Source organism: Microcaecilia unicolor, chromosome 7 (genome assembly GCF_901765095.1).
Source record: "Microcaecilia unicolor chromosome 7, aMicUni1.1, whole genome shotgun sequence".
Taxonomy (NCBI): Eukaryota; Metazoa; Chordata; class Amphibia; order Gymnophiona; family Siphonopidae; genus Microcaecilia; species Microcaecilia unicolor.
Window position 1 is genome coordinate 182,639,514 of NC_044037.1, and position 21,858 is coordinate 182,661,371.

Sequence of the window (21,858 nt, forward strand, 5' to 3'; positions counted from 1 at the left end):
TCCTCCAGCTCTGAAACTGTTATCATGAGACTGCTCAGTAGCTCATGATCTTTAGGTGTTAAGAAACAGAGATCACAATTAGTTCAGTTGAAGAGAAAGAAACATGTTCTTGTTGACTGAAGTTGTGAAGTGTCCAAATGAACAAAACTCACAAGTAACAAATCACCAGCAAAATAGCCAAAAGAAGCACTAGGAGCCTTCAAAATCGGGACACAGATCCTTTAATCGTATAACCTGATCGCCAATCTTTTATCAGTGACCCAACATGGGCTGTACTTCAGCACACAGCGCCTGCGTCGGGGTTAATTAGGTTACTTTTATATGACTGTAAAAAAACAGCTGTGAAGCTTGATGCACAGCAATGGAACTCTCCCCGCAGAGTGCAAGTTGAACTTTCTTTCTCGCTCCACACAATTGGAGCAAAATGGTCCTTCATACTCTAGATGTAGAACCAATGTCTCAGTACTCTCTCCTTTATTATTTAATGAGCAACCTATGAGCAACTTGATTAATAAACTCGGCTTTGATTGTATGTTTCGTACTGATGATTTGTGTGTGTGTGTGTGTATGTGTTAATGTGTTAATTCCTTGGTGTTGTTATCCTGGGTGGTGAACCCTAGGACTGTAGCTGGATACCCAATCATGACGGACAGGTCACTTCCAGAGTTGAAGGAGAAGAGACAAGGCTGAAGCTTGGAAAGTAGGAACCAGGAGATGAGTGGACTTGGCAAGCAGGAACCAGGAGACAAGCAGACTTGGCAAGCAGAAATCAGGAGACAAGCTGCACTTATTTGCAAAGGCGCTCAAGATAGGGCTGGGCTTGCCTGAAAGCACCCAGGCCCATGATATCACTCTGCCGCACCCCTCCATCATCCCGCTGCTAGCTCTATAACAATCGGGCTGCGGCACACACGTGCCCTAGGTGGGTATGCGCAACAGTGGGCACGGAAGGACGCTGCCCCACAAGCCGCCCCGGGGGTAAGTGCAGCGGGGCTCAGGGCCGGGGTCACAGAAGCGCCATGACACTGGGCCTGGAACGGATAATTTTGGATGTATAAGTTGTTATACAACAAAGAACATTCAGCTGATTCTCCATCATTGTGGACATTAATTTTAATTTCAACAAGGTGACTGGATATTGTAATGCAGTTTGGTGTTCTTTTGAAATATAGGGCGCCATTTTGAATAACTATGGTGCCGATAAGAGTGACTGGGAGAAGCATACAAAGTAAGTTATTATACATCAATAGTTATCCATCTGAAAAGAGAGTGGCATTTAGGACATTTCAGGGATAGTGACACTTTGACATCTCATACATCTAAGTCAGTATATCCTGAGTTAGTCCCAGAGTACCCTTTTGCCAGTCAGGTTTTCAGGATATCCATAGTGAATAAGTATGAAAGAAATTTTCATATAATGGAGGCAGTGTATGCAAATCAAGTTCATGTATATTCATTGTGGATATCCAGAAGACCTGACTGGTGAGGGAGTACTCCAGGACCGACTTGGGAAACAATGGTCTAAGTAATGGTATTCAGCCGCTAAACATATCTAGGTATCCAGGACTTTTGTGGTTATTGGAAGTTATTCTGGCTGATATTCAAATAATTAACAAGGTATAATTAGGACTGCTTTTTATGCAGTCCTACATACTCGGTTATCTGGGCAGCAGCACTGAAAATGAGCAGTGTCTGGATAAGGTCTAGATCTGCCTTGACTCTGCTCCCAGACTGCCCTGGCACTAATTGGAGAGTGATGTGGTCAGCACTGATATTCAGAGGCTCCCTTTGGTTAAGTGCCAGTAAGTATCTGCTCCCAAGCTGCTCAGGGCAGGAGCCCAGAACAGAACATCTACATCATAATATACAGCTCTTAATATAAGTACATAAGTAGTGCCATACTGGGACAGATCAAAGGTTCATCAAGCCCAGCATCCTGTTTTCAAGAATGGCCAATCCAGGTCACAAATACCTGGCAAGATCCTCCCCAAAATACAAAACATTTTATGCTGCTTATCCCAGAAATAAGCAGTGGATTTTCCCCAAGTCCATTTTAATAATGGTCTATGGACTTGCCTTTAGGAAGGCGTCCAAACCTTTTTTAAACCCCGCTAAGCTAACCACCTTTACCACATTCTCTGGCAACGACTTCCAGAGTTTAATTACACATAGGTTGGATTGATGCAATATATTACTTGCAAGTCTTCCAAAGAAAAAAAACAACAAAACAAAAAAAAAAAAGTAAAGAGGCTTTAATACATTCAAAACAGTGAATCTGGATCTTCATAATCATGTGATGCCTGCTCTTCAAAGTCAGTGCTGGCTTCCAGTACCATTTAGAATGTCTTTTAACATATCATCTTTGGGAAATAGAGTGTTTTGTAACAAAGCTGTCTTGTGCCTGAAAAATCAATGAATGGTTTATATCCCTCAGAGAAGGTTGAGATCATCACAGGCAGGTTTCTTGTTCTTCCTTCACAAAATTAAATTTGATAAGCTGATACTGGAAATGTGCTTCCTCCTATGCTGGCCCTTCGCTGTGAAATTCTGTTAGTCCAGATATAAGATTACTAGCTGATTCTTGCACATTTAGAAAACTGGGCCCATGCTCAAAGGATATTCCCCCTCATTTGATGATTTGGTGCCTAAATGTAAGTGCCATTTCTTCTCTTTGCTGTTACCAAATCTACTGAGGTAGAGTGAAGTGCTAGCAAACTCTCCCCTACAGAAAGACATCCTTACCATCTAAAACAAGCTTGGTCTCAGGAAAGCAGGCCAGCCTCAGGTAAAATTCATACTTAGTGACAAGTTTTGATTTACCCAAAGGACTTCCAGCAGAGAAGAGTAAATTTTGTGAAACAGTGATCTCCTCCTGACCAGACGAGATATGTTTTCTCCTATTGTTTTCATTCTCCTTCAGACTATGGCAAGGAACTGATACCAAGACATTTTCCTGAATACCTCTCACCAGTATGCCAAGGACTTCAATCTTGGGTTTGCATTCACATACATCATTACCACAAAAATAGACTTTTAACAGAGTGGTGATCCTGAGGACATTATTGCCGAAAATGATCACTTGTGTACAACTGCAACAGAACGTTATAAGTTTGTTTTGCCTCTTTTGGATTTAAGATATTTCCTAGCTGATTAATCATTCTCATTGTCTTATTAGAAGTTTACTTTCTTTTATGCTTATTAAATATTGTCTTGTACCTATTGTACATATCGCCTCACCCTATGCTTGGAATAAACTCCCTGAGCCCATACGCCAAGCCCCCTCCCTGCCCATCTTCAAATCCTTGCTCAAAGCCCACCTCTTCAATGTCGTCTTCGGCACCTAACCATTATACCTCCATTCAGGAAATCTAGACTGCCCCAATTTGTTTGACTGCACTTTTTGTCCTTTAGATTGTAAGCTCCTTTGAGCAGGGACCGTCCTTCTTTGTTAAATTGTCCAGCGCTGCATAACCATGGTAGCGCTTTAGAAATGTTAAGTAGTAGTAGTAAGCCTATGAATGTGAAAGACTGACAGGACAAAATGTTATATCCATCCTGCCTCAAACCTTATGTCTGTTCTTTTTTCAGTCTCTTCAAGGGATTCTCTCCTGTACTCAGTGACGTACCAAGGGCGGGGCGGTGGGGGCGGTCCGCCCTAGGTTCACGTTGCAAGGGGGTGCAGGGAGAAGCTGCGTGGCTGTCGACTTTGCTGGCTCCCTTCTTCCTCTGATGTTCCTTCCTGTTCTGGGGCAGGGAACCAGTAGAGCCAACAGATGCGTGACTGCTCCCTGCACCCCCACAGGGTAACAGCGATGCGCTTGGGGGGTGGAGGTGATGCGCCGGGGGGGCACAGCAACGCATTTATAGAATTGCCTTCGAAATGTTTAAGAAGAAAAGTAGGTGACTAATTGTACAGCGCTGCGTATGTCTAGTAGCGCTATAGAAATGATAAGTAGTAGTAGTAGTAATGGACATTGAAATGAAAGAAAGTCTGATCAGGTTGATTCTTGAGATAAGAATCTTTGGTCGAGGATGGAATTATAAACATGAATTTAGGCCCAGTGTCCATGAGTAAATCAAGGTTTAATTTGTGAACCAAAAGTATTAGGAAAAATTGAGAAAATAGCTTCTAGCCTAAAGAGAATTGGCTTTACTCAAGAAATAAGAAAGAAATGGTGTCTGTGACAAAGAACGTGCTTTGAGGAGAGAAAAACTAATTAGATAGTACCCTGTTGTAATTAAAAAATCATAGATGTTCCTTTGTAAATCATATAGAAAAGGCACACAGCCTGATGCAAGACTGAAGACACAATTGCAGTGAAATGCATGTTGCATATGTATTGTATTTACTTGCTCCCATTGGCTGGTCTCGTAAATTAATAAAGATAAAAACTTTCAGCTGGCAATTACGTATTTAAATTTATTTCTTTTTGACACTAGCCAGGTGATATCCTTGTATATATAATCAGAGGAGTAGCCTAATGGTTAAAGCAGCAGGGTTTGATCCTGGCAACCTGGGTTTGATTCTCACTGCAGCTCTATGTGACCTTGGACAAACCACATAACCCTCCATTGCCCCAGGTACAAAAAATTTAGATTGTAAGCCCTCTAGGGACAGAGAAAATGTCTGCATATAATAGGGGAAATTCTATATATGGTGACATAAAACCACATGGTTTGCGCAATTATATAAACTACACCTAAAATTAGGCATAGTTTACAGAATACACTCACGCCATCCCTGTGCTAAAATGTAGGCCACCTAAAACCAGTCCTAAATACCTGCACCTAAGTTAGGTGCAGATTAGGTGTATTCTATAATAGTGTGCAAAGTTTTTTTAAACACCCACGATCCGCCCATTCCACACCCATGGCCACGCCCCCCTTTTCAACTGTACACATTAGAATTCACGTGCACCGCATTATAGAAAGTATTGGTGCTGATTAGCTTGTTAATTTGTGCATACAATTTGGCCAAATTAGCGTGCACAACTTAAGGTGCCACATATGGAATTTAGGGGAATGTGTACAGCACTGTGTACATTTAGTAGTGCCACTGAAATTATTACTAACTTAGTGATCATACCCACTCAGCAAGTTTATGAATATCTTACTCCTAAGTAGAAGAGCTTTTCAGTGGCTTCCTGGCCTCGCTGTTTTTAAATGAAAGTAGATAGAAAGCGCTCTGTGTGAAAACACCATCCTACATAGTCACCTCCCAGCTCGGGTGACTCTAAAGTTTGTATTATGTGTGATAAAATGCTTGCTAAACAAAACCCTGTATCCTGTTTGTGGGCTCCCACCCTTTGGCTTGTGGATAAAAGAAACCAGTGAGTCCCTAAGCAGTTTCGTAGATGCTATCAACAGTTATTGGTAAACTCTGTGGTTTCATACGTGCAAATGTTTGGCCTTTTTTCTCAAGAGCTTCACTATCATTTCTGCACCTATTCAAAGATTAAAAGGTGTGGCTGCTAGTGTGCTAAGTTTGGCTGTTTGCTACAAAATAACACCAGGTGGCAGTTTTAAACATTAAGATACATCATAAAGTTCACCAGCGCTTTATAATAAATTTTATCTTGGAGAAGATTTTTCCCACACCCTGATGTAAATCAGTTCAGCCATTGATACTGTACTCAGTATAGAAGTGAGCTGATTAGCCTAACAAACTTCAGATTTTTCCATGCTCTAATTTTCCCAACCGAAATTCGTCCATTTTACCCCTGCAGAAAAAAAACGGCCTTAGCGTGTTGGAAAGGGTGCGCTAAGGCCACTTTTTACTGCATTTGGTAAAAGGGCCCCTGAACTGCTGCCCTAAGCAACTGCCTTGTCGTGCCTAATTGTTTGGCCTAATTATTTTCTATTGCTTTTCTCTAAGATCCACTTTCTTTCTGATGAAATTCCCATTCCCCCTCCGTATCCCCCAAATCCCTTTTCTTTCCCTTGTATCTATTCTCCTTCTTATGTCTCAGCATCAATTACAAAGATCCCCTTTCTTGCACAAAAGATTAAATACATTTACTGGGAACACAAGAAATACCAACAAATAACAGTTTTTTAAAACATTATAATAACCCCTCCCACACACACACATACAGAAGGTTTGATATGCAAACATATGCAAGATTATGACAAACCTTCATGTTAGAAAAGTATATAAAAGTAAGAGGTAAAGAAGGCCGCTCTCTGGTTGTCAAACATAGTAGCTGACAAGGTAGGGGAAAATGGTTAGCCTTCATAAATTACAAGATGACTCAGAAAGAGGAAGACAGGCAAAAATACTTGGAAAAGCTAAGAGTAGCTGGAAAAGCTGTTAGGAAAGCAAAGGTGCAAATGGAAGAAGATATAGCCGATACGTAAAATTGGGGGACAATACATTTTTTAGATATGTAAGTGATAGGAGGAAGTGCCATAATAGCATTGTGAGGCTCAAAGGTGAGGGGGAGAAATATGTAGAAGATAAGGATTAAAACTGAACTGCTTAACAATTATTTCTGTTCTGTGTTCATGGATGAAAGGCCGTAGGTAGGGACCACAGAAAACAAATGCTAGTGGGGATAGATGTATGGCAGATCAGGACCGATTCTCAGAAGACTGCTGCCTATGGCCTATTCAGTAAAGGAAAGTAGGCATCCACTGCTTATTTCTAGAATGCAAAAAAGAAAATGAATGGCTTAAAGTTGTTGTAATCTACACAAATTAAATAAGGAGAGCTAATTGACTCAACAGCAGTGTATTGAGAGTATATACCTATATATAAGTATAAGTATAAAGGGCGTCTCATCCAGTCACAACGACACTTGTATGCGTCAGGCTTTTGTTGAGCCTATATACTCGTGACGAAATATAATCATTGACCGCCCCCAATTTTCAATTATGGCTCAACAACTGCCATCCACGTATAAAATTTACCGCTACATCATCAGACAGTATTATACACTTTTTAGATGTGGAATATGTTTACAGCAATGCACCTTCCAGACCAAGGTACATACTAATCCACAGACAGAAATACCATTCTAGAATATGGCAGTTGCCATCCAAAAACTCTACGTGACAGTCTCCCCTTTTCACAGTTCCTACGGTTTTAAACGCATATGTTCAGAAGATACTGATTTCAAACACAAGCGCATATCTTCAGCTCAAAATTAATACACAGAAGATATCGAAGAAGGTCCTTAAACGGGCTTATACCAAGGCTAAATATGTCAACAGAAATTTACTACTTCAAGGTACAAAACGTGATTCCCATGAAGATCAAGTTATGACGTTTATAATGCGATATGTGCAGGGTGGAGAAACAGCATCTAAAATCATCAAACAGCACTGGGACATTATGCGTGCACATCCAATTTTTGCTAACTATCGTATGAGAACAGCCTTTTCACGATCGCGTAATTTAAGTGAAATATTAAGTCCGGCAGACCTTTCTTCATCAGGTCGGGCTCCCTCCAGTCAGCAAGGTAGTCATTTTAAATGTAATAAAACAGGGTGTAAAACTTGTCTTTCAACCATTGAGTCTGCCCAGTTTTGCCATAATGGCATCACGTATCAATTACAACATCTAACTACTTGCCGCACCACTCACATTATTTACTATATTAAATGTCCTTGCGACAAGGTATATATCGGTAAAACCAAAAGATCTCTCAATGCACGGATGATAGAGCACAGATCACGCATAGCAGCAAACACTATTGGTGCCCCATTAGTACAACATTGCATTAACAACCAACATTCTGGTGAATCTCTAAAATGTATGGTTATTGACCGTATAATTCCCAATGCTCGAGGTGGCAACATTGACAGGTTACTTTTACAAAGAGAGGCACGATGGATATACCGCCTCAATACAGTAGAACCTTATGGCCTTAACGCTTTCCTACATTGGGCATGTTTCTTTTAAGATCGGTGATACACAATTGACCCATACGTCATTATTGAGAGGTGGAGCTTCCTGGTTTTAAAAACCGAACATCAGCGCCATTTTTTCAGCAGATACTGCCGACATAGAACTCTGACAAAGTGAGACCGGATGTTATTTATTTACACGGTATGTTCAATACTAATTTATAGCTATTGCTTTATAGATTAAATATATATGCTCTCCATTTCTTATAGATTGATGCCTATCGCCCTTGACAAAGCAAACATTAGCGAAACAGGCTCCTGTCGGGTGGCATTAATTTCGGAGATTAGAACAAGCTTTATTAGTGAAGTCTGAGGGTACAACAATCGCTGGACCGAAAACAAAGCAAGAACCCACAGCTTCCAAGGATATTTGAGATAAGTTTTTACTTGTCCGTTTCATACTGTTTTATTTGACTTCAACAGCACAATTAATATTGTAAGGAAAGACTTCAAACCCCGTGAATGCACCAGAGAGAAAAAATCACATAAAAAAAGAGTGATGGTTATAATGCGTTATTGAAGCACACACAATAAGAATTTAATACAAGGAACCTCACAGCAAACAATTCTGGTGCATCACAGGTGGTTGGGGGCGGTCAATGATTATATTTCGTCACGAGTATATAGGCTCAACAAAAGCCTGACGCATACAAGTGTCGTGACTGGATGAGACGCCCTTTATACTTATACTTATATATAGGTATATACTCTCAATACACTGCTGTTGAGTCAATTAGCTCTCCTTATTTCTAGAATGAGCAGCATAAAATCTGTTTTACTTGGGATCTTGCCAGGTTCTTGTGACCTGGATTGCCCACTATTGGAAACAGGATATTGCGCTTGATGGACCTTTGGTCTGTCCCAGTAGGACGATGCTTATGTACCTCTGTTCTTTGCATTGTTTTTAGTTTTTCTATTAATACAGAATCTTTAACAAGGCAAAGACAATGAGGTGTGGAGAGAACCATTACTCCACTTTGCCTGTTTGTATCCATATCTTAATTCTGACCCTGAAAATGGGAACTGGGAAGTCGGGGAGAGGCAAAGGAGGAGAGATTTTTGGTCAATGCATGAGAATTTTTAATCTGCTTGATTAGAGTGAGATAGTCATGCATTTAAAATGCATGGAATAAAAGTGAGAGCTTCAGCCATGGTAAAAACCCATGTTGTGAACCAAGTTTGGAGGATTAGAGCTGGCTTTTAAAGTCACACTGATTTGCATATCCTTAGCTAACTACATATTGTAGTAACCTGATTTCCTAGTGCTAGCATTAAAAAAAATTCCACACAGAATTTTACCGCAGAGGCTGATGTATTCATTCATGTATTAGAGACGTACAGTGAAGCGAACATAGGAAAGCACACTGGTCTTCATGGAAACATGCAAACACAGGTGTGTGTTAGCAGCAGAATCAATATTTTGTACACAAAAGAGGTGGGAAAATGTGGGATACAAATGCAATTAATAAATAAATATCAGTTCCTGGAATTGTACTTGTAGATATTATGAGGGTAATTCTGTAAAATGGGCACTAATATTTACATACCAATTAGATGCATAAATGCCAAAATTCCACCTAACCACTATTCTGTAAATTTACACATATCTTCATACTGCAGATTTTACAGGTAGGTATATACATAGTGAGAAGGGGAGGATAAGGGATTTGCACAGATGGAAGTGGAGGAGGGAGAAGGAAGGAGGCTTAAGAGCCGAGGGAGACAGAGCAGAGCCCTACCTTTAATCATTCCTCAGAGAGAGAGAGAGAGAAGGGAAAAGGTAGTGCCCCCTAGAAAATGGAGGTGGGAGAAGGACTACATTTCCCAGCATCCCCGGGGAAAACCCTGGTATAGGGATTATTGGCCCCAGCATTACCCGGGAGAGGGCTCTGACAAGGCAAAGGAGGGGCACCTGGAACATAATCAAGTAAGAGAGGAACAGCAGACCAGGGTGGAGGAGAATGAGTCCATGGACTGGCAAGCTACTGGAGAGCAGGAGCAGGAGGCAGGCTCTGAGGAACCCATGGACCTTTCTGCCTGGGCTCATGCCTTGAAAACTAAACTGAAAAACCAGGTGAACTCTTGGTGTCAGAGCTGGGCTGAAAGTGGAAAGGGGGAAGGGTCATGCGGGAGGAGGGTCAGTGAAGTAATAGAGTGACCCTGAATGGGTGGGATCTTTTCCTCTTTCCCAAAAGAGTTCAGGCTGTGTTCTTTGAAGAGACTGTGTGTCTGAACGGAGTGCTAAGGCATTAAGCACTGTGGATTTTGAACTGTTAGGAAAACAAACCTTTTTTTGTGTGGGGGAGGGGAAAGTAAGTTGCATTGTTTTTTTTTTCTTTTTTGTGGGCTGAGGCCCACAGAAGGGTGTGTTTTGGACTGTTTGCAGAAACCCCGTGGGGGTGGACAAGATACAGGGAGTCTTTTTGGGGTGTGAAGTTGGACTACAGAGGAACCTATCTGTGGGGACTGTTAACTGGGCTTCAACTGATTTGTGCAGCTGTTGGAAGGGAACTTGTTTTGCGTTTCTGCTGTACCTGGGCCCTGAGAGGAAAACAGGAGAGTTGTTTTGAAGGGCTGCAGGATTCCTTTTGAAAGTTACTGAACTGTGAATCCCTGACAATAAAGGAGCGTGGTGACTTTTACCTTTTTGAAGTTTATTTTCTTTGAGCCTTGCCTGTGGACTGCAGTGGGCCGGGAGGCTGAGTGGCCCGGGTGGAGGCAAGATCCCGAAGACCCTCCGGCGGAGGGTAGGATCATTTTCACAAGTGGTGGCAGTGGTGGGATTCACAGCGGACGTCCACGCAGAAGGCAGACGGACCCAAGGGGGAGCCCGAAGCCCGTCGAGGGGGCCAACGCTGAGAGCAGCGCAGACTCGTCTCTGCTTCCGGTAAGCGTATACGGGAGCAGGGGTGGAGTGGAGGTGAGAAAGGAGTGGCTAGCGGGGACCAGGTGTCACGGTGCCGCACTTGGAGAGTTTTTTTTTGGTGTGCCCTCTTTGTAGGTGACGGCAGCAGCACCCACAATGGATCCTAAGGAGGTTTTCGCCTGGATGACCCTGCAATTCCAAAAGCAGCATGAATTGGCGGAAAAGATGATCGGGGAGGCCCTAGCGGCTATTCGAGCCCAGCAGCAGCCGGTAATGGACTTGTTCCAGGAGTTCCTGCAGAGGGAAGCACATGCCCAGAGAGCCGTGAGTGGGTCAAGAGACCGGGACTTGGCTGTTGATGGGACAAGCATGGTAGGACCTTATCACATGAACTGGCTCACCTGGGGTAAACTGACAGAAAAGGACAATGTCAATGACTTTTTGTGTGCTTTTGAGAGAGTGGCGGTGGCCGCTAAATGGCCCCAAGAACAATGGGCCATTCGTTTAGCCCCCTCTCTATCAGGGGAGGCACTAGCTGCTTTCCGTGGACTATCGCCCACAGATGCTGGGGATTACCGTAGGGTGAGAGAGGCCATCAGGGATAGGTATGGGCTTAGTGCTCAGGCCTATCGGAGGCAATTTAGAGCCCTAGCTTGGGGGAAAGGGGAGTCTCCCAAGGGCCTAGCCACAAAATTGATGGACCTAGCGAAGAAGTGGCTAGAGCCAGAGGGACGTACGGTTGAAGACATCTTACAGGAAGTAGTGCTAGAACAATTCCTGCAAGCCTTACCCGAGGGGGTAAGGGTATTGGTGGTACGGAGGGGGTGTCGTACCCTGGAGGAAGCTGTGGGGAGCCTAGAATGCGGTCTGGAAGCCCAGGAGTGGGGTAAGGTGGGGAAAGACCCAAAAGGGAGGGGAAGCATGTGGTAGCTTTCCTGAGGGGCTGGGGCTGTCATCCTCGATTCCAGAGGGGTGTCTGGTCAGCCTCGGACCCCTCTTTCCCCGATTTAAGGGCCAATCTCAGGGAAGGGTCACGAAGGGGGCCGGGTTGTCTCAAAAGCGCCTCTGCTACCAGTGTGGAGGGAGGGGGCATTTCCAAAATAGGTGTCCTGATCGAGCGGGGTGGATCTCCCGGGTCTCTCCCAGTGCCCAATCTAGTTATACCCAGGAGGTAGAGGTGGAGGGCATCCCAGTGAAGGCTCTGTTGGACTCCGGGGCGGACCAGTCAATGATGTCAAGAGGCTTGTGGGAAAAGATAAGGGATACCAGAGGCCGGACAGGGCGACTGGTGCCGGGCAGGTGGGGATCCAGTGTATCCATGGGGCCAGCACTCCGTACAGGTTGCGCCGGGTGAGCATTAGGGGTCCCACGGGGAAGATAAAGTTCGCCATAGCGGTTTTGCCCAGATTGCCCCAAGAGTTGATTTTGGGCAGGGATTGGCCGCCGTTCGCAGAATGTATAAAGAGTAAGAAGGTTATGGTGGCCACCCGAACGCCGGCACGAGAGCGCCAGGCATTCGAGCCCAATTTGGATCAAATTTTCCCTTTTCAAGGTGAGGGGATAGTGGGGCCCGGGAGGATTTGTAAGGCGAGGGTAGACAAAAAGGCGGAGGAAGACCTGGGTCCCCAGATAGATGAGAGTTTTCGGCCAGGGGTACCGGAGAAAGGCCCCTCTGCCCAAAGGAGAGTGACATACCCGGGGTATATGGTAGGGCAAGGCGAAGTCAGGCCCCTGGTTGACAAGGTTCAGAGTGTCCAGGAGTTTCCCCGTCCTAGCACTAAGAAGCAATTAAGGGGGTTCCTAGGGCTCATAGGGTATTACAGACGGTTTATCCCCCATTTCTCTACCCTGTCAGCACCCCTTACTGACATGCTGAAGGGGAATAAGCCCAATCAGTTAGTGTGGGAGGAGGATGGGGTACAGGCGATAGAAACCCTCCGGAGGGCCCTGTGTCAGGAACCTCTGTTAACAGCTGTAGATTTTAAGAAAAACTTTATCCTGCAGACTGATGCTTCAGGGGTCGGGCTGGGAGCCGTGTTGTCCCAGGAGCATAAGGGGGAAGAGCATCCAGTGCTGTATTTGAGTAGAAAGCTCTTCCCGCATGAAACACACTACTCCACGATTGAAAAAGAGTGTTTGGCCATTAGGTGGGCAGTCCAGGCCTGCCAAGTGTATTTGGAGGGGAGGGAGTTTAGATTGGTAACCGATCATGCTCCCCTCAAATGGCTCAATCAAATGAAGAACAATAATGGCTGCCTCATGCGCTGGTATCTGGCGCTGCAGCCCTTCCGTTATTCAGTGGAGCATCGACCTGGCAGTGCCTTGGGCAATGTCGATGCTCTATCACGAATCGGAGAGGAGGATACCGAGCCTAAGGTTCACGAGAGGGGCATTCTCTTAAGGGGGGGGGGGGGGGTATGTGAAGGGGAGGATAAGGGTTTTGCACAGATGGAAGTGGAGGAGGGAGAAGGAAGGAGGCTTAAGAGCCGAGGGAGACAGAGCAGAGCCCTACCTTTAATCATTCCTCAGAGAGAGAGAGAGAGAGAGAAGGAAAAAAGTAGTGCCCCCTAGAAAATGGAGGTGGGAGAAGGACTACATTTCCCAGCATCCCCGGGGAAAACCCTGGTATAGGGATTATTGGCCCCAGCATTACCCGGGAGAGGGCTCTGACAAGGCAAAGGAGGGGCACCTGGAACATAATCAAGTAAGAGAGGAACGGCCACCCAGAGTAGAGGAGAATGAGCCCATGGACTGGCAAGCTGCTGGAGAGCAGGAGCAGGAAGCAGACTCTGGGGAACCTATGGACCTTTCTGCCTGGGCTCATGCCTTGAAAACTAAACTGAAAAACCAGGTGAACTCTTGGTGTCAGAGCTGGGCTGAAAGTGGAAAGGGGGAAGGGTCATGCGGGAGGAGGGTCAGTGAAGTAATAGAGTGACCCTGAATGGGTGGGATCTTTTCCTCTTTCCCAAAAGAGTTCAGGCTGTGTTCTTTGAAGAGACTGTGTGTCTGAACGGAGTGCTAAGGCATTAAGCACTGTGGATTTTGAACTGTTAGGAAAACAAACCTTTTTTTGTGTGGGGGAGGGGAAAGTAAGTTGCATTGTTTTTTTTTTCTTTTTTGTGGGCTGAGGCCCACAGAAGGGTGTGTTTTGGACTGTTTGCAGAAACCCCGTGGGGGTGGACAAGATACAGGGAGTCTTTTTGGGGTGTGAAGTTGGACTACAGAGGAACCTATCTGTGGGGACTGTTAACTGGGCTTCAACTGATTTGTGCAGCTGTTGGAAGGGAACTTGTTTTGCGTTTCTGCTGTACCTGGGCCCTGAGAGGAAAACAGGAGAGTTGTTTTGAAGGGCTGCAGGATTCCTTTTGAAAGTTACTGAACTGTGAATCCCTGACAATAAAGGAGCGTGGTGACTTTTACCTTTTTGAAGTTTATTTTCTTTGAGCCTTGCCTGTGGACTGCAGTGGGCCGGGAGGCTGAGTGGCCCGGGTGGAGGCAAGATCCCGAAGACCCTCCGGCGGAGGGGAGGCTCTTCACAATAGGAGGAGTCTGGGCAAAAGTGGGTGGCAATTAGGTGTAAGCATTACACCAGCTCTATGGCTGGCGTAAGTGCTTGCATCTAAATTATAGGTGCATATTTCACCTGTCGCACTAGTCCTATATAATAAAACGCACCTCCAACATTCTGAAGCTGACTGCATGGCTGAGGCGTTCCTGCTCTCTGTATCCATCTCCTGAATTGACATCACGTACTTCCGGGTTCGTCACAAGCAGAAGTGGCCAATCACACGAGGTTTCTCGGCTTCAGACTGTTGGAGGTGCATTCTATTAAATAGGATTGGTCAGTTCCTTGAAGCACAGCCAGAGCTCAGCGTCCTGCACATTCACTCTCTCTCTCACACACAGTCACTCTCACATACACTCTCTCAAACATACACACTCCGAGGAAAATCTTGCTAGCGCCCGTTTCATTTGTGTCAGAAACGAGCCTTTTTTTACTAGTATACTATAAAGGAAAGTAGGCACCATAGGTGTCCCATGTAGGAGGCTTGGGAGAGGGCCAAGCCTCCCCAGCCCCAACCACTAACTTCTCTTCCCAGTCACTGCCTTCTTGAGTCCACAGCAGCCTGGAGGAACCGTGAGCTTCCCTTCCCTTCATTTTGTTTGTAGCCAAGTCAGGAGGCTGCAGCACGAACCACTGAGTGAGTGGCAGGATAGGGAAGGGCAGGGAAGCTTGCAATTCCTCCAGGACTTGAGAAGGCAGCGGCCGGGAGGAGGTGTCAGTGAGTGACTAGGAGGGAGAGCGGGGGTGGAAAGAGAAAGATGGGGCAATGGTGGGGTAAGGATGAGGGAAAGAGAAATTTGGACAATATTGCAAGATGAGGAATGGAAAAAAGAGTGAGGGAGGAGTATTGGGGAAGAGACAGGTGATGCTAGATGGAGGGGGAGGAGGGAGAGACAGGGTAATGCTGGGGGATGAGAGACAGAAAGATGATGTGAGATGGAGAAGAAAGAGATGCAATGTTGGATGGTGGGGGGTGAGAGGGACAGTGGGGTGATGGATGGTGGGTGTAATTGAGAGAGAGAGAGAAGAAATCCTGGATGGCTGGGGCGGAGGGAGGGAGGGATGAGAGAGAGAGAGAGAGAGAGAGAACGGAGATCCTGGATGACTGGGATGGGGGCATGGGTCAGAAAGAGAGAAAGGAGATGCAAGGGCATAGCTACCATTAAGTGAGTCCGGTAAAATACCCAGGGCTGCCCAATGGTAGGAGCCACATGAAGTTGTACCCTCCCTCCCTCTTTCTCCATCCTCCCTGTGCCTGGGTCTTGCCTTGACCCGCCAGTCCTCCAAACACTGCAGCAAGTCGTCACCAAAGGCAGTGATAAAAGCAGCCTTTTTCTGGCCAATGGAGTCTTTCCTCTGTATGTCCCATTTCTCTAATGCAACTTCCGTAGGTGGGGCATGCAGATGAAAAGCTCTGTCAGTCAGAGAGAGGCAGCTTTCACCACTGTCTCTGCTGGCAAGAAAGAAACAGAAAGGAGATGCTGTGTGGTTGGGCAGAGAGCGAGAGAGGCAGAAAGGAGATGCTACATGACAGAGGAAAGACAGGGAAGAGTTAGTGAAACACTAGGGAACATGAGAAGCAGGAGGGTCTGGGTGAGGGAAAGAGAAGGAAAGCTGAAGTAGATGCAGTAAAAACAACAAAAAAAGGAGATACTAAGAGTGAATGAGGTCTGAATGGACAGAGAGGCAGTAAAACAGAAGAAAGCTGAATGGATAATACAATATTGGAAATAGATGTAGTATAAGAGGTGTGAGAGCTATGGGGGATATATATATAGGACCTGCCCTGACATGATCTGACCACCAAAGGAAGCTTTCCCAAGGAAGCACGAGTTAGTGGCATGGAAGAAGCCACTAGAGAGGGTGATTAGATGTTGACATGACCTGAGTAGATGGGAAGAGGCAACTAGAGGGCGCTTGGGCATTGGAAGGACCTGTGTTGTCCTGTAGAATCCACGGGAGGGAGCCCTACCTCAGTGATAACCCTGACCCCAGGATAACTAGGGAGGGAGAGGGGTGGACCTTATCCTTTACTAAGTGAAAAGGAGAAAGCCTGTAGCAGTAGGAAGGAGCTATGTCCCTTTAGGAGGTCCACCCCTGGAGAAAATTCTGGTCTTCTCAAGAACCTGTGGGAAGAGCCCAGGAAGTTTGGGGTTGGTAATAGGCCATCCTTTAAACAAAAGACACTTCCCCGAAGAGAGAGGAAAGGAACCACACAGCTGAAAGGAAGGATGCCGAGCGACTGGGAAGCAGACTCCCAGGAAATGGACCAAGGCGGGCTGGAAACCCTGGGGATCGGACCCCAAATAGAATGAGCAGATAAGGTACTTACCTGAATATCAGCATAATGTGAAAAATATAAAAGGTGGAATTTTTGTTGTGGTGAACAACGTGAAATGAACATTGTGCTAGACTGAACTCAGTAATATTTGAACTAACAGCAAGGAATGGAGGACAGGACTGTCAAGTTAGACTGAAGTTAAGAGTTCTGTCTGAGGGGAGGTGGCTGTTCTAAACTGAGACCCAAGTCCCTCATAAAAAAGGGCTCAGTTGAAGAGTGTTTTGGTAAAATGTTTGGTGAAAGAAGAATTCCCTAACTATGTGATTAATAAATGTTAAGGGGAGTGGCTTTTGTATAAGAAGTGGCCAATTTGCATATTTGGTGAAGCCTGCTAGTCCAGTGTTATATTCCCCAGAAATGGCGCCCAGAGGGGGTGCACCACAAACATATGAGAACTGCAACCTGTTCCCAAGGGAAACCTATAAAGAAGGGGGTCTAGAACAGGATGGCTGGTAACTAAGGAGCAGTTGCCCTGAACGGAAAGAGGACCCCTATCCCTAAGACTGAAGATAGTAGCAGTTGTAGTTGTTAGTTGTGTCTGGGATCTCTCTTAGAAATGAAGCTTTAAGGATGTTTCTGTGAATGTCTTGATTGAGCCCTGAGATTCTGAATAAGGGCCAGAGGCCCCAAGTTGAATAGGATCTTCTCAGAAGTTTGTTTCAAGAACTTTTCCTGCTAATTATCTGGAAAGGGGGGAGTTTCTGATCTACAGCGTTGCCCTGTTCAAAAGGGAGGAAGTAGCACAAATGTGCTTTCTTTTGGCGAGGAGGAACAACACAGAGGTAAAGAAGACACAAGGAGAGAGAAAAATGAGAAATGGATAGGAGACCCTGGAAAGAGTTGTGAGAAGATAGGAAAACAGTAACCAGAGACTGCAACCTACACAATTAGAAAAATTAAATGGCCAGACAACACAGGTAGAAAAAAAGAATTTTATTTTTAATTTAGAGTGAAATATTGTGGAAGCTGTGTTGGTCCACATTAAAGAGTAATGCACAAAAACAAAACAAAAAAAACCCAGAAAATAAAGTGATAACCTTTTTATTGGACTAAATATTTTTTACTAGCTTTCAGATGCCCAAACCTCCTTCCTCAGGTTAGTACACTATCCTGATGTGAGGAAGGAGGTTTGGCCTCCGAAAGCTGGTCATAAATTTATGGAACAAACATAAACATAAATTCAATAAAAATGTATCACCTTATTTTCTATTTTAGTTTTATTTTGAAGTATTACTTTTTAATTTAGTGAATGGAATGTGTCTATTTTTAAAACTTGCATCTGCTGTCTTTATATTTTGCACAGTACAGAAGGAAATGCATCACTATTTCTGTTTCTCTGGTGTTATACTATATGCAGAGTCTGGCTTCTTGGTGTTTCAGTTTAATTTTAGTCTATGTATTTCTAGTTTGTGGTTATATAATCCATGCTTGGTAAGGGTCTGTCTTTGGTCTGCATTTGTGAAAGAGGCTAGTTATTCTGATAGCATTGAATGTCTGTGTAAAATCTGATCTGTACTAATCCAGCTTGTTTATTAGTATATTGATGTTTTAGTGCCCTCCGATATGCTTATACTGCTACCTTTTCCTAGGTAGGCCTTTATTGTATAACTCCTGGAAGAAAGTACTATTATGGTATGGTGACTTTAAGGTCTTATATTACTTCACAATATGCCTAATACTAGATTTTGAATTTGGATTTAGTTCACACCATTCTCAATTGTATCTCAGTGTGAGTTACATTCACACACACTAGATATTTTTCTGGAGGACTTACATAAGAACATAAGAATAGCCAATTCAGGTCAAAAGTTCCTGGCAGAAACCCAAATAGTAGCAACATACGATGCTACTGATCCTAGGGCAAGCAGTGGCTTCCCCATGTCTATCTCAATACAGACTTACAATTGAAGTTTGTACCTGAGGCAATGGAGGGTCCAAGATCTTAAGGAGCAGCAGTGGATTTGAACCCTGGTTTCCCTAGGTCTCAGCCTTCTGCTCTAACCATTATGTACAGATAATAAGTAATCCAAACATGTTTGGTAACTCAACAATAAACTAAAGGGCAGATCTGAAGCCTGGTGGTCATCTGGCAACCTACTAAAAGCATTGATAGGCAATCATTTAATGATCACTGTTCACATAGCCAACAGGATGATGCAGGACTGGGGTGGGGAGCTAATGCTGACTGAGAGCCAAGTGTTAAAGTACCTATGTATATTTCCATAATGCTGCAAATAATGCATCATATTAAACAGAACAATATTTTGAATTTTATTTTAAGCATATAATTCCCTGAAGTGTGTTCAATGTGTAAAATACCATCAGTAGCAGAGGTTCTAGGTGGGGGAGGCAGCCGTGTCCAAGAATTCCCCCACTGTCCCTTTACTGCTGACACAGGTGTTGCCACACCAAGGATTATAACTTGGCCCACCCTGCCCTAGCCCCACACCACCTTAGCCTCCTCAAACATTTGAGTCACTGACCGCCTATGGTAGGCACCTAATTTCCTTTATAGATGTCTCAGGGGCGTAGCCAGATCTTGATTTTTTGGGGGGTGAGGGGAGGGGAAGTGTTTCCTGTTTTCTCCCCTCCCCAGGCCAAATCATACCTTTGCTGGTGGGGATGCTCAAGTCCTGCCAGCTGAAGAGATTTTTTTGCCAGAGCCCCCACCCATGTTACCTGATCAGTGAAGAAGCTGGCAGGGTGATCTAGCCTCCAACGCTGGCATTTCCGCCCATGCTCACATTGGCAGTTGGAGTACCCCGTTGACTTCCTGCTACTTTGACAGCACAGGCGTGGACTCAGGCGATGAATCTCTTTGGCTAGTGGGGCTTGTGCATCCCTGCCAGCCAGGCATCGGGTGGGTCCAGGTGCCCTAGACACCCCCATGGCTATGCCCCTGATATGTTTGTTCTGTGAATAAATGTAATTGCCCAGTATCAGTTCTGTAGTCACATGCTTTACCCTTCATTTAATACCAGGCACCTCATAGTTAACCTTGCATTTGGAGACATGATCACCTAGCTCCTTATGCCCCTGCTGAAACTGCTGATTCAACAAAGCAAGAAAAGCACTGCAAGTCCTTTATGCTCGCATAAAAGAGAAGAAACAAGCATGAAATCCTCACTATTGCTAGTCACGGAAGAATACGTTAACAAAAGGACAAGCTAACTTTGTACTCCTCAGACCACCCATTACTGCTCCAGCTTTAGAAAACCATACATGTGACCTTCAGGTCTTCTGTGTGCTTCTTTGGTTTTAGTAGCTAATAGCTTCATCATGATGGAATTGTAATTATTTATTTATTCACTTGAATTTATTTTATACCACCTGAAAGCTATCGAAGCAGTGTACATTCAGGTACAGTTAGTATTTTTCTGTCCCTGGAGTGCTCACACTCTTGAGTTTGTACCTCTGGGAATGGAGGCTTAAGTAGAAAAGAGCAGCACGCTGATGTCTTTGCATACAGTTGTCTTGGGCGCTAACCTCCTTTCTGCATAGGGCGGCCATAATAGAACAGCAAACTGTGCACAGAACCCGCACTAAGACTTCCCACATTTGTATTACATTGCCCCCATGAATGGTAGTAAAGTATTACTACATAACATAAATAAATGGTAAAAAAAAAATAAAGGAAAATAAAGCAATACTTGTTTTACTGGACCAACAACATAAAAACTTTTTTTTGCAAGCTTTCAATAACAGAACCTTCTTCTTCAGACCAGGAATGAGCAAAAGATGACAGTATCAAAAACAGAATGTAAGAATGTTTTGAAGAACAGATAGGCTGCTAAGATTTTTCTCTGTAGAGTACTTCTGTATTTTTATGCTAATTTTACTTCTCTTGCCTGCAAACATTTTGCTTAACCCTGTCTTACAGGAGATCCTGGGGAACAGTCAGAACATGCCCACATTCCTCCAATCAAAAACCTCAAGCATCGCGTGAACAGATAAAGAAAAGCAGCTAGGAACTATGATAAGACCCAGATCCTACCTCAGATGTTGGATTTCTTGCTTTTGTCAAACATTTAACTGTAGCTTTAGCACTTCCGTGCTTGCTGAAAGCATCATTTCTGTATGTTCCCCTTTTTGGAGGCGTGGTGTTCTTACAGTTGGTTGAAACACTATAGCTTCTTAGAGGCTGATTAAAAAGAAATTACTCCTAACATCCTGTTTTGAGGTCATACTAAGTTTGAAAATGTGGTTCCTTAGAACTAGAAATGCTGAACAGTTGCAACAGAGACTGCAAATGCACAGTGATCAGTGATACTGGATGCACAATAAGCAAGTTAAATCCACATCTGTGAACCTTGGACTGTTTACATCTGCCTTTTCCACCGGCAAGCACTATTATTATGATAGAGTCAGAGGTAACCTGAATTGTCAGGGAGAATATGACTAAAGAGAGCTATACAATTTAGAAAAGTATAATTGTACGCAACATACTTTAGATCAGTGATCCAGTGGTTCTCACCCCTGCCCTCGGGACACACCTAGTCAGTCTGATTTTTAGGATATTTATAATGAATTTTCTTGAGGCAAATTTACATGTACTGCCTCTGTTGTATGTCAATCTACCTTGTCTATTCATTGTGGAGATCCTGAAAACTCAACTGGCTGAGTATGTCCCGGATTGAGATCCCCTGCTTTAGACAAGTATGCTTGGCCTCTAGGATAGGTTGTAGCATTTCACTGCAAAGGCGAATATTCATAGAAAAACTTTGTTCTGTAATCTCTTTTTGCCCGAGTAAGTCTTAGGTGGGTTATTTTAGTTCAGTTTATAAGTATGTTGGTGCATAAGGCTGCCAACTGGATCCAGATTCACAGGACAGTTGATCCAGTCCTGAGTTTACCCCAGTGCTTGCTGGGACTTGTAACCTTGCTTTCCTTAAGGTCTGTAATGGGGAAATCAGAATTAGAAGTCCCTGCATGCAACGGGTAAACCCAGGACTGGATCAACCTTGTCCTACTACTACTATTTATAATTTCTATAGCGCTACATACGCAGCGCTGTACACTTGAACACGAAAAGACAGTCCCCGCTCGTCAGACCCTGTAAATCTGGATCCAGTTGGCAGCCTTATTGGTGCGTCAATTCACTGGGGGCCTGCTGGCACACAAATCCATACTTTCCGTTCTCCACTGGCACTCAATAACTCCGTCCAGGCTAGAGTTGGG

At 44.4% G+C, this 21,858-nt stretch overlaps 1 protein-coding gene across 1 annotated transcript in view; it reads right to left on the reverse strand.

Annotated features, from left to right (window-relative positions):
• ITGB2 (integrin subunit beta 2) overlaps positions 1–20,758 on the reverse strand; it is a 139,803-nt gene extending 119,045 nt beyond the window's left edge. The window contains exon 1 of the mRNA XM_030208868.1: positions 20,675–20,758. The gene's annotated coding sequence lies outside the window, so the exon portion shown is untranslated. The remainder of the gene's footprint in view (positions 1–20,674) is intronic.
• Between the last annotated feature and the right edge of the window lie 1,100 nt (positions 20,759–21,858).